This window comes from Solanum lycopersicum, chromosome 5 (genome assembly GCF_036512215.1).
Source record: "Solanum lycopersicum chromosome 5, SLM_r2.1".
Classification (NCBI taxonomy): Eukaryota; Viridiplantae; Streptophyta; class Magnoliopsida; order Solanales; family Solanaceae; genus Solanum; species Solanum lycopersicum.
This window is the reverse complement of record NC_090804.1, coordinates 30,382,621-30,395,619: the sequence shown is the minus strand read 5'-3', so window position 1 is coordinate 30,395,619 and position 12,999 is coordinate 30,382,621. Positions and strand designations below refer to the sequence as shown.

General features: G+C 34.7%; 1 protein-coding gene across 21 annotated transcripts in view; it reads left to right on the top strand.

Moving 5' to 3' along the window:
* The first annotated feature begins 793 nt into the window (after positions 1 to 793).
* Positions 794 to 12,999, top strand: part of LOC101251981 (uncharacterized) — a 60,414-nt gene continuing 48,208 nt past the window's right edge. For 6 of the 21 annotated variants that reach the window (XR_011221258.1, XR_011221260.1, XR_011221262.1 and 3 more), the window contains exons 1-11: positions 795 to 951; positions 1,033 to 1,212; positions 1,311 to 1,441; positions 1,576 to 1,695; positions 6,671 to 6,884; positions 6,991 to 7,086; positions 7,250 to 7,397; positions 8,459 to 8,569; positions 8,671 to 8,730; positions 8,965 to 9,029; positions 10,956 to 11,020. The gene's annotated coding sequence lies outside the window, so the exon portion shown is untranslated. Of the gene's footprint in view, positions 952 to 1,032; positions 1,218 to 1,310; positions 1,488 to 1,575; positions 1,696 to 6,670; positions 6,885 to 6,990; positions 7,087 to 7,249; positions 7,398 to 8,458; positions 8,570 to 8,670; positions 8,731 to 8,964; positions 9,030 to 10,955; positions 12,263 to 12,999 lie in introns of those variants that run through there. The other 15 variants (XR_011221267.1, XR_011221268.1, XR_011221270.1 and 12 more) reach the window with 9 other exon arrangements.

Genomic DNA, 12,999 nt, shown 5'->3' with positions numbered 1-12,999 from the left:
GGTGGGTATGGTGAAGAGGGTAAGGCTGGGGGGTTTGGAAGGGTATGGGGGTAAGGGTGTGGAGGTGTGGGTTCGGAAGGTGTCGTGGCAAGGGGGGGGGGGGGGGGGGCTAAAGGGGTCTGGAATGGGGTTTAGAGGGGGGCCGGGGGCTAAGGGGGGTAAGGGAGAAGGGTGAAAAGGGTAGGGGGGGGGTACGGGAGAAGGGGGTAGGGGAAGAGGGGTAAGGTATAAGGGGATAGGGAGGGGGGGGGGGGGCGGTTAAGAAAGGGTTTGAGGGGGAAGAGGGGGGGGGGGGGGGGGGGGTAAGGGAGATGGGTGAAAAGGGGGTAGCGGAAGGGGGGGGGGGGGGTAAGGGAGATGGGTGAAAAGGGGGTAGGGGAAGGGGGGGGGGGTACGGGAGGTGGGTGAAAAGGGGGTAGGGGAAGGGGGGGGGGGGGTAAGAAAGGGTTAGTGGGGTAAGGAAGGGGAGGGGGTAGTGGAAGGGGTAAGCAAGGGTGAGTAGAGGAAGGGGGTGTGGGGTATGGGTGGGTAGGGGAAGGGTTAGGGTGGTTTTGGAAAGGGTACGGGTTAAGGGGGGTATAGGTAGGTGGAGGGAAGGGATGTGGGGTAAGGGAAAAGGGTGGGAAGGGGGTAGGGGATGGGGTTTTGGGGGTAATGGTGGGTATGGTGAAGGGGGTAAGGCTGGGGGGTATGGGGGTAAGGGTGTGGAGGTGTGGGTTCCGAAGGTGTCGTGGCAAGGGGGAGGGGGGGGGGGGGCTAAAGGGGTCTCGAATGGGGGTTAAAGGGGGGCCGGGGGCTAAGAGAGTGGGGCGGGGGTAAAGGGGGGGAGGTACCAAGTTTAGAAGGCTATGATTGGTCCAAAGGGCAAGTCACAAATGGATTTCTCGGTTATCAAAAAAAAGGATTTTGCAGAGACTTTCGAGATCTTCCAAAGAAAGTATTGATGACAAGGTGGGTATACTGTAATTTGAAAATTTCTTTTTTTTTTCCTGTATTTTTGTCTATGCTCAACTTCTTTGGCTTACTGTTTAGGTTATTGGATTTCTGCTTCTGAACATGTATCTGCATACCTACACACTATCATAAACTCTGGATCAGTCCTGGAACAATCTACATATTCCTTTATCTCCAAGCGCAGTGCCTTGTTTGAACAACTTGTGATCTTCCTGACTACGAAATCTCTGGAAGGTCTTCGTGCAAGTCAACTTGCATGTATGGTAACCATTATTCCAAACTTCTATGTTTTTATCATGTTAGTGCATTCTATGTTCTCTTTTTATTGATTGAGTTTGCTGTTATTCTTGGTCTAGGTTGTATTATTTCAGAACAATGGTGGTGGCTGTTCAGAAAAGCAACCTTTGCATCCACTGTAGCTCTGCTACTCCAGATGAATCCATTCTTCAAAAGTTCTGGAAGCTTTGTTATCGCCAACTAATTCTTGGTAGTTGTAGGACATCTTACATCAACGGCCTCCCACTCCAACTCCAGTTCATCATTATAGATGCCCAAGCGACTTCCCTTTTTTTTTTTAAAAAAAAAAAAGAATTTTTAACTAATATAGCTTTTTGGTTTCAGGTGGTTCCATGTTTCTATTTGATCGGAATTTGGAAAGTACTACGAGATTTCCGTAATGGTCACCATTGGAGGAAGAAGAAGGATGGTGAAATTGTTAATGAGACTCATGAAAAGATGAAGGTATGCTCTGTCCTTAAGCTCACTTGCTCTTATCATGTTCTTGTAGGATGCTGGTTAATTAGTATCTATCGGTGGAGTTGTCTATGTTTTTCTGATTTCTCTTTTCAAGATCTCTAGTAAAAACATGAGATTGCCTGTGTTTAACAGCTACGGGGTTTATCTATGATTTATTTTATCACAGACATACTTTTTTTTTTATATCTCTACTGCTTAAAAGCTACTTCTAGGAAATCAAGTTATTTTTTTGGGGTGGGGGAGGGTGCAATAGTTTATTGATATTGTGGGGGAAAATACTCTATAAGAGAAATATATCAATACTAGAAAGGGGTTCCCCACAAAGTTTACTTTCCAATTGTCCTCAATCAGTCACTTAAATTGGTGGTGTTTTGTCCAAAAATTTAGGAATATAAAAGGCTTCACCACTGGTTCTTCCTCTGTATTACAAATAAAGTGCAAGGGCGCATGATCTTTTGGTTAAGTGGTGTACCTCAGATGACGGAAATAGGTTCATTAACTCCTAATTTTACAACATTCTAACGAGTCTCTTGAAAATACAATGCTCCTCTATTCTTTCTTCCACCATGTAAAATTATTTCCTGAGTATTTTATTTCCACTAGACCACAATTTTTGATGCATTGTGTAAAGTCCAATGCTTCTTGCTGTAAGAAAGGTAGCCCGCCTTGTTTTCGACATTGTCCTGCTATCTCCTCCATATGGATTCCCATAATTCAAGTTTGTCATCATCATTACATCTTTCATATATTACAATGATTAAAAGCTCCACATCATTACATTTTACACTCATCTCTCCTCCAAAAACAACTAAATCTTTGATGTACATTTACAAAAAGCATTCTTGAAGCCAATTATTTTGGTATTTTCCTATCATATGTGGTCCTTGAAAAGGTTCCATAAGAGCTATAAATGAGTATTGATGTGTTATATTTAGGTCTATTAGCCTCTCAAAAGCTTTTTGTGTGTAAACAGACATAATATTCCAAAAGATAGTACTTCCAATCATTGATCACTATAACTTATCTTTACTACGCCTTGTTCTAACTTGAAGAGGGATTGTTTTATTTCCACTCTTCATGTTATCCATTTGCCGGGGTGATAAGTCTCTGTTTCTTGATCTTCATCCTCTTCTGTATCTTTTCTCTTTTTTACTTGATCTTCTATCAATTCTTGACCATCAGGAATACCGTCCCACTCTTCCCATTCTTTTTTGGAGTCACTTCATTAATTCTACCCTCTGGCTGGCAGTTCTCCCCTCTCTCAAAAACTGCCTCATTATTTTTGTTTGAACTTTACTCATCATCCACCTCTTTCCTACGTCCCTCTTCGAGTTAGGACTCGTCAATTTCATCAAACATGATGTGCAGGCTTCTCCAATCTGTTAACAACTCTTATCCTCTCCCATAGTTGTTATTTTTGTTAAAAGAAAGTGTCATTCACCCAGCCTTTTGTAGTTTCTTCCGTCTTCCCTTTCCCTTCTGTAGTATTAATCTTCTTGTTGTTTTGGGCACTCTCTACCTCCTCCTCTTTCTGATCAGGTTCTTGTTTTGCCAAGGCCGCAAACTGATTTGTCGTTATGTCTACATTTGTTTGTTACTCAGGTTTCTTACACCACACTTTTTCTGGTTTTCTTCTTTCATATTGCCATTCCCTTCAATTTTTCTTTGTCTTCTGCTAAGTGAATTGTCCATCTTCCTTGTTCTTCTCTGTAGCCTCTTTTGGTTGATTCATCTCCTCCTTTCCTGTAGTTTTTTCCTCCTTATTAGGATATAGTTTCGGGTGGATGACATAGCACTGCTGATCGTCATGATCTTGTTGTATCCTTCTCCGTAATCTCTCCTGTTTGTTTTCTAATGCCCACATAAATCCTTTTGGGGAAATTTCGTAGATCTACTTCAACTTTAACCCTTGAGCAACTTGGCCTAGTTTAATTCTTTTATAGCAAGATCCACCTGGAGAGGCTTTCCAACCGCTGCCTGCTAATAACGAAAATATTGACTCCTTCCCAAAAAAATTTGGTGGCAAGGATGGAAAAGAGATGCATGTGATTTCCTCCTTCGGATCAAATAATTACTCCCACTTCGAAGTCCTCATGGGGTATATATATGTCCAATTTTCGATGTGCAATATAAAAAGCTGGCTTTGAGAGTAGGCTCACGTAGTCCTCCAAATTAAATGTCCTGATCAACGTGTTGTTGCTCAAGAGGCCTATATTGCATTCACCTTCAGCTCGTATTGTTTTGGGATCAATCTGCGTAGGTCGTGAATGTTCGGCCATCCTTATGACAATTGTCTGATTATCGCATATTGCATTCTCGCTCTGTATCATCTCCACTTCCTCGCAAATCACTCTAGGCTCTCCGTGAAGATAAGTAACAGGTTTTATAGTAATAGGTTTTTTGTTGACTGATGGTACTCGTAGCTTATCAAAAGAGTGCTGTTTCACTATGTGTTCTTGTGAGGCCACCAGCGTGTGTGGTGGCCATGTACTTTAAGAAATGCTTTTGTAAAAAATAACAATCTTCTATCCAACAATATACATAGATGTTAATATGAAACTTGTTTTTCCAATATCAATGTCACTGAAAGAGGAATGTTGTGTGCATGTACTTTAAAAAATTGCAAGGTCAATTGTTTTTGTTATATCAACAGATAACTATTACTTGTAAGTTGTTGAACTTGGGAATGTATATTCATTATGATGCAGTAAGTATCCCATTGATGTTCATGTGCTTATATATTATTTCCAAAACTGCATGACAAGGATAAAAACTCAAATTTGGTCATATATATATATAGCATGCATCAACTGGAAGGATAGTTCTTGTACAAAACTTGTGTAAGTTGTTATTTAGCAACATAGTTCTTACCATATCTCAATCAGAGAAGACATGATCCTAAACATATAATCACTGAACCAAGGAAAGCCAAATTGGAAAAACAAAGAAAAGATGAAATAACAAAATTGGAAAGCCATTTTTATAACTTGCACAATCTTGAATCCCCAAAATTAATAGTCAGATGATGAGTCTACACTCTTTCTCTTCTCTGTACTTTTTCCTTTTATTTTATAATGGTGGTATTTGTCGAAATCAGTTTGCACGCCTCTCTCCATGTATCTACATGTATCTAGTGTGATTTGCATGTATTTGAGGATCTCACGTGCATTTTTTCATATTTCACCTCTCTCCCTATTTTAGTGTATTTGGTAACAAAAATATATGTGTTTAGGTGTATCCAATATGAAATTATTATTTAATAAAAAAATATATATAATTATTTCAAACTATAGGAAGAACTAGGTAATTTGCCCGCGCTCTGCGCGTTTATAAATATTAATTACATTAACCTTGCAAATATTTTTTTTCTAATTATTCATACATTAAATATAATGTTAAAAATAGGTTCTTAGAAAATATTAGGAATATTTCAACATGAATTTGATTATTTTTCATTATCACATAACTCAAGAACCTCTAATGAATGAAATATTGAGGAAATAATAAATCATTGGTTCTTTAATCAACATTAAAAGAAACATAAAGAAGTAAATATAAACATATATACAAAGGCATTTCATAATTAAAAAAAAACATTTAAGTTGCATAGATTACACATTTTTGATATACGTCTTAGGAGAAAATTCAATAGATTGTTAACATATTCAAAAAAAAAAAAAATTACGCTTGAACATGAAAACAATTAAAACTTCTGAACTTGCATAATGAATTTCTTCAATTGATAAGTGAGAAATTTCAATCTATTTAAAAATAGATAATATATAATATTATATATGGTACTTTTAAGTTATTGAATTTAATATAAAATATCAATACATGAATTCTTGGAACTGAGTATAATAAATTATATTCTTCACAATGAATATATGTAATATATGTGTTATATGTTCAATATAACCGGAGACAATAACTTTGCAGGAGTTTAAAACATGTACTCAAAAACAACAATTAATATCGTAAGAATAAATTAATGAGTGTAAAAAAACATACCAAGATATGTAGAAACATAATGCAATAGAAAGAAAAAAATTGATACTGAATGCACAACTTTCCTTTAAGAAAATTATTCCCCTTCAATATCAGAGGTTTAAAGCATTATATCCTCTCAGGATGGAACAATGCTATTCACCAACCTATTGATACAAAAGTTGTGGTTATTAAGTCAGTCAACACGAATATTAAATTTTTCGAAAGTAGAAGAAGAAGATCAGAATTTTTGTTGTTTAAAAATGAGAGAAAATTCAACTATTTATAGACAACTTAGGGTAGTGTGAACAAATCTTTATTGTGCCTTATCAGAAAGATTATAACTATTTTGAAAAATTACGGCCCATAGGGAACTTCACAATCTTTCATAAAGTTGCAACTTTTCATAAAGTCGCAACTCTTCATTAAAGTCGCAACTTTTCATAAAACTCACAGCTTTTGATAAAAGTCGCAACTCTTCATAAAGTCACAACTTTTCATATAAGTCATAACTCTTCATTAAAGATTATTTTTCATAAAAGTCCCATCTTTTCAAGAAAAAGGAAGGCTAGTTTTGAAAATAAATAATTTAAAAAGGAATTCTTGATTGTGGTGGCGCCACGTTGGCTGGCCTAGGGTTCTCTTTTATATAAATATATGATATGATAGTTACCCTATGCTTGAAGAGTTGGTTTTCACCTCTGGATAAATAAAATTACCAAATTGAATTTTAAAGGAAGTCAAGAACACCAATGAGAGACCATGTTAAATCTTCTCTCCAAGTTGTAGTAATATTTTCATAATAAGGTTACTTTACTTTGGTTTTAGCGTAAATCAAGTGAAACAACACCATTTTTTTTGATTTAATATATGACTTCAATAAAAATGAATGTGATATCATATTCACTTTCGACCCATATGAAATAATTTATTTTGAACTGGTAACTAAAAGCTGCTTTCTTTTGCTTTCCAGGATTTTAGATCTTCTGTCTTTCTGGTGAAAGAGGCATTTTTTCAAAATGGTGAGAAGGAAGCTCGTAGAATCTTGTGTAAAAGAATTGAACTTCTGTGCTACTGAATTACAGGACTCGGTCCTTAACAAATCAAAGGGGATTGAAGATGAGCTCATTATCAAACTTAAATCTTCTATGATAGAAGTTGATGTATGTGCCCTTAACAAATTAAAGGTGATTGTTTTATTGATGCAGCTTGGTCAAATGTACAATTGTCGTCGTTAAAGGATGGTGATGGTGATGGTGATGATGAATACTCACTGCTTGTTGACTTGAACAGGTTGTATGAACTTCAATTGTCAAGGAAAATACCCATTGAAAGCTTGCATAAAGATCTTGCAGAATTCTCAAAAACTTCAGAAGTATTGATGACGAGGTGGGTGCATTAGTTTGAGTAATTCTTTTTCTTAGTCTTGCCAATACACAACTGCTATAATTTACTTGTTTAGATTATTAGATTTTATTCTTTCTAACATGTCTCTTGTCAGTGCCTTTTATTCTCTTTTGGTTAATTGAGTTTGTTGTTTTTCTTGGTCTAGCTTTGTGTTTTTTTTCCAGAACAATGGAACAATGGTGGTTGTTTCAGAAAAGCAACCCTTGCATCCACAGAGCTTTTTGGGTACGCTCCAGATGAATCCATTCTTCAAAAGTTCTAGAAACTTTGCTAATGCCAACAACATATTCCAGGTGGTTTTTGCTCTCCTATTCATTGTTTTCTTTCAATGCGTGGCAGTTGTAGCTCAAATGTCACTGTGTTATGGAAGAATATTGTATGGCTCTGATAGAATTATATTTAAACTGTAGAAAAGCCTGCATCTAGACGATTAATTTTTGGTATCATGCTTCATATTATAGCACATTTATTTATTGAAGAAACTTGAATTAGAATTGAGACGCCATGTAGTCTTGATCTATACTTTCTCGTTAGATTTCCATTAAATCTCTATGGTTAAGTTTAACTGTTAACAAAGAAGGGCCAAAACTACCAGACCTATGCAAATTGGTAATCATTGTTGTTGAAAAGTTGGTTGCTATTGACGCAGTTCCTAAGGTTAGGTGTATTATGTTTTCAACTAAGAGAATATAGGAACTTCTAAGAAAGAATTAGGAGAATTTTAAATATACTTATTTTTGTGTATTTGTTCAATAAGGCATGGGGTCTTCCGTTTCCAAAGATTGTGGATCTCGCATTCGTATTTCCACATTGGTCTCAACCATGCTCTATTACAAATCTTCCAATAGTATTAGAGTATTGGTTCCAAGAGATCGATCTTTCACTTGCTAATAATTAATGAATCTAGTTTTTTTAAGATCTAAAAATATATCAATATTGTGGAATGGTCAAATCTTCTAGCTTCCCTTCTCCATTTGATGTCTCTTTTCAACCAATGACTTCCCAAGTATATGGGAAGGGCAATCTTGTAGCATTTTGATCGCTTTTGGAGCCACACTACAATTAAAGGCCTATTGTGATTATTCCGTAAAAATTACTCATTTCTCTTTGAAAAGTCACTTTACCTTATCAGTTCCCAAAAAAAGTCACTACAGATAATCTTGTTCTTTGAAGGTGACTTGTTTCCTTCCTATTCAAGGAATGAAACCATCAGAAGCTTTGTTGTGCTTGCTTGCTTCAATTCCTCTTTAATAGATTCTAATTAGATTTTACTTTGCTGTTGAGTCTTTTTTGTTATATCTATTGAGATGGTTTACACAAGCTTATTATAGGACGTTCATTCATTCATTTGCAGATATTTTTCAAAGCCTTGGAGCAACTTTAAATGTTGCTAAACCAACAAAAGGTTCATTTGCTAAACCAACAAAAGGTTCAAGTGTGGCTAAATTTTTGACCGGGGTTGTAGGTGAGCTATGAGTATTCTTCACATGGCAAATAACTTTCTTGTTATGTTTTTTTATCCATATATCTGTTAATCTTTCTAATGATCTTATCTCATTTGGTAAGGCTGCAGAAGGAGCAAGAATTGTATTGGTGTTGATTTAAATGCTAGCATATTTGAGCAAGGTAATTAATTGTCCCTTACATATTCTTGATCCATTATTTTATAATTCCTTCCTTGTAACTTCTCAATGCAGCTAATTGACCAGCTAGTTGTTGTAGAATTGTGATTGTCGTTGTAGTGACTTCCAAAAACTTTAGAACTATTGATGTTTAAGATATATCAATTGTACAATATGCTTTGTACAGTACCTCTCAAGTACTGACACATACTCTACGCTACATCTTCTCGTGATGTAGGTTCAGGTGCTCAACATTCAGATCACGTGGAGATCGATTCTCGATCCGTATTAAGCAATACTGTGGTGAGTCCTCATTCTTTGAGAACGATTGACATGTATGTTTTATAGTCAATCTTCCATTTAAGTTTTAGATTTTTTTAGAGTTAGTTGGGGGCATGTGTCCCAACATCTCTATTCAGTTCGAGGATTTTATTGAGACATAGTTTTTGTCACGCCCTGAGGTTACCTTGAGAGTTGGCAAATCATAAAAGCATAATAGATAGATCAACACCTTAAAAAGTCTTTAAAACCTTACCTTAAGAAATCTAAACCCCTACGAAACCCTAAACCTTACGGAAAAACCCTAAACCCTAAGAAGTCAAAAACCCTAAAAAAGCTTTTAAAAACACCATATCTAAAAAACTCTTAAAACCCCTACCCCCTAAAAAATTCCTAAATATAATAAAATCCTAAACCCTAAACCCTAAGAACCCTATAATCGTAAAAAATCGTGAAAAAACCTTTGAAAACCTAAACCTTAAAAAAACTTTAAACCTGAAAAAATTTACAAAAACATAAGTCCTAAACCTTGAACCTTAAAAAACTCTTAATTAAAAACCTAGACCTAAAATTCTAAATCCTAAGAAACCTTAAACCCTTCACCCTAATCCTTAAGGCTAAACAAAGGAAACCTTAAAACTTAAGAAATAAAAAACCTTAAAAAATATATAAAAACCTTAAACAGTAAATGTTTAAAAGCCCTAAAAAAATTCAAATCTCTAAGAACCATTTAATCATTAAAAAATCATAACAATCCTAGAAACCCTAAACCTAAAAATTCCTCTAAACGTTGAAAAACCTTAGAAATCTTCAACCCTAAAAACCCTTAAAAAACCAAACCCTGAGAAATCTTAAATGTTAAATCCTATACCTTAAGAAACTATAGATCCATACTCAAAACTATAAGGCTAAATCCTAAACGCAACACCTTATGAAACACTAAGAAAACCTAGACCCTAAAACCCTATTAAATCCCTAGAACTATAATACCCCAAAAAACACAATAAGTCCATTTAAAATCCTAAGCCCTTAAAGAAAACCCTAAACATAAAATCCTAAGTACCGTAAATCTTTGGAAATCTAAAATCTTAAAAAGATCTAAGCAACCCCAAAAACTTTTAAAACACAATTATAAATATCATAAACACTGAAAAAGGTAAAAAAAAAATCTTTAAACCTAAAGTTCTAAGCCCTTAACCTTTAACCAAGAAACCCTAACATAAGCTAAGAAACTCAAGAAACACTAAATCGTAAATGTTAATACCCTAAAACCTAAGATATTAAACCCTAAATCCTAAAAAAAACCTTAACCTAATCTATTACTCTTTAAAACTAAAACTAACTTATCCTAAGCAAACCCTAAATACAAAAAAACACCAAGTGTTTAACCTGAACCCTAAAAACAACAAAAAAGAACTTCATAAACTCTTAACCTAAAAAATCCTTAAAAAATCTTAAACCTAAAACCTGAAACCCTAGAAAACCCTAAACCCTACACCATTAAAGACCCAAAATAAGCCTTGGAAATCTTAAATGCTAACTCTCAACCCTAAGCCATTTGAAACCCTAAATCCTAGGAAAAACTTAACACTAAAAAACCCTTCAAAGCATTAAAAAAAACCCTAAAACTAAAAATCCCTTAATCAAAAACCCTAAGCCCTAAAAGCCTCTAAACCGTAAAAATAATAATGATCTTAAAAAATATTTTAAAATCCTAGATAAAAAAAAGCTCTTAACCTAAAAAAATCTTAGGAAAACTGAAGCTTTGAATCCTAACCTAAAAACCCTTAACCAAATTCTTAAACCCGTATACATCATGTTCACATTTTATCATTGTTCAATATGCTTTGTGTTGAGTTATACATATTTGTTCAACTTTATCCTATCATGCATGCTCAGTACCTTTCAAGTACTAACACACACTCTACGCTACTTCTTCTCCTGATGTAGGTCAGGTCCTCAACATTCAAATCACTTGGAGATCATCTCCCCATTTGTATTCAACAATATCAGTGGTAAGTCCTCATTCTTCGAGGACGATTGACATATTTTATATTCAGTTTTCCATTTTAGTTTTAGTTTTGATAGAGTTAGCTGGGGGCATGTCCCAGCATCTCTAGTAGTTAGAGACTTTTTATTCAGAATTAGTTTTTGTCGCCCTCCGAGGTTACCTGTTGACGTAACAAGGAACCTAGGAGTACAAGTGACCTCAATCTAATTTTAAAAAACTTTTAGAAGCCAAAACCTAAGAAATCAAAAACCTCTAAAAACCTTAAATCATACAGGCTAAAACCTAAGAAACACTTTAAACCCTATTCCTTCAGGAAAAACGCTAAACCCCAAGCTTTATGAAATACCAAGAAACTCTACCCTAAAAAATCCTTAACCCTAAAAAACACCTTTAAAACAATAAACCTAAAAAAGCCTTTAAAACCCCTAACCCCTAAAAAATTCTAAGTCTAAAATCGTAAGCCCTAAACCCAAAGAAACCTTCCCTAAGAACCCTTAAACGTAAAAAAACTGTAAAAATCTTGAAAAAACATTCTAAAACCCTAGCCTAAAAACACTCTAAACCTAAAAAATATCTACAAAAACTTAAGCCCTAAACTTTAAATCTTAAAAACACTTAAATAAAAAACCTAAACATAAAACCTAGATTCTAAGAATCCTAAATGCTAAAAATCTATACCTAACAAATCCTAAACCCTTCACCATAAACCTTAGGGCTTCTAACTCTTAAGAATTAAAAAAAAAACTATAAACATTTAAAAAGCCAAGTGTAAAACCCTAAACCCTGTAAAACCCCTTTAAAAACCCTAAACCTTAAACCCTTAAATTGTAAAAAACTATAAAAATCCTAAAAACCGTCTAAAACCTATACCGAAAAATTCCTCTAAACCTAAAAAAAACTTTGAAAACCTTAAGCATGCCCAAACAGAAAATCCTTTATCTTAAGAAACTCTAAATCTTCAACTCTTAACCATAATGCAACCCTTTACACTTTCCTGAGGATTCTAAGACCCGATCACCCGTCAAAGAAATATAACCCTTTAATACCACAAAACACACAGTAAACCCTAAGCCTACCTTTAATACCCTTAAAACTATAATACCACAAAACACACAATAGATCTCTTTAAAACCAACATCTTAAACATAAAATCCTACATAACCCTAAATCATAAGAAATCCAAAATCTTAAAAAGACTTGAGAGACCCTTACAACATTTAAAAACCTTAATCATAAAAATGATAAACCTAAAAAAGACGATTAAATCCTAAAAAAAACTCTTACCTAAAACTCGAAACCCTATACCTACTAAACATTAAACCTTTGTCCTTAACCTTAACCATAAAGAAACCTTTAAAAAAATCATTAAACCCCTAAAATCTTTCTAAACCCTGAAGCAACCAAGAAACCCTGACATACGCTAAGAAACAAGAAGAAACACTAAATCGTAAATCCTAAAAAAAACTCTCAACCTTAAACCCTTATAAACAAACCCTAATACCCTAAAACCTAAGATCCTAAAATATATACCTTAAGAAACCTTATACCTAAAAAACTCGAATGCCCTTAACCCTATGCAACCTTAAAAAAGTCTAGAAAAAAACCTTTTACAAACCCTAAAACCTTAACCTTAAATAGCCTAATAAACATTAAGCCCTATACCATAACTTATCCTAAAAACAATATTTTTAAAATCGTAAACTCTATGAAACTCCAAACCCTGAGAACAACAAAAGAAAACTTTAAAATCTCTAAATAATCTTAAACATATCAAACCTAATCCCTTAATCCTACAACCTAAAAGACCCTTAAAAAAACTTAGGAGACCTTAAATGTCAAACCTAAACCCTAAACCTTAAGGATAAACTTCCAACTCTAAACCCTAAGAAACCTCATATCCTAGGAAAAATCAAACACAAAAACTCGATAAAAACCTTTAAAACCCAAACAAAGAACCCTTAAAACAAACCCTAACAAAAATCA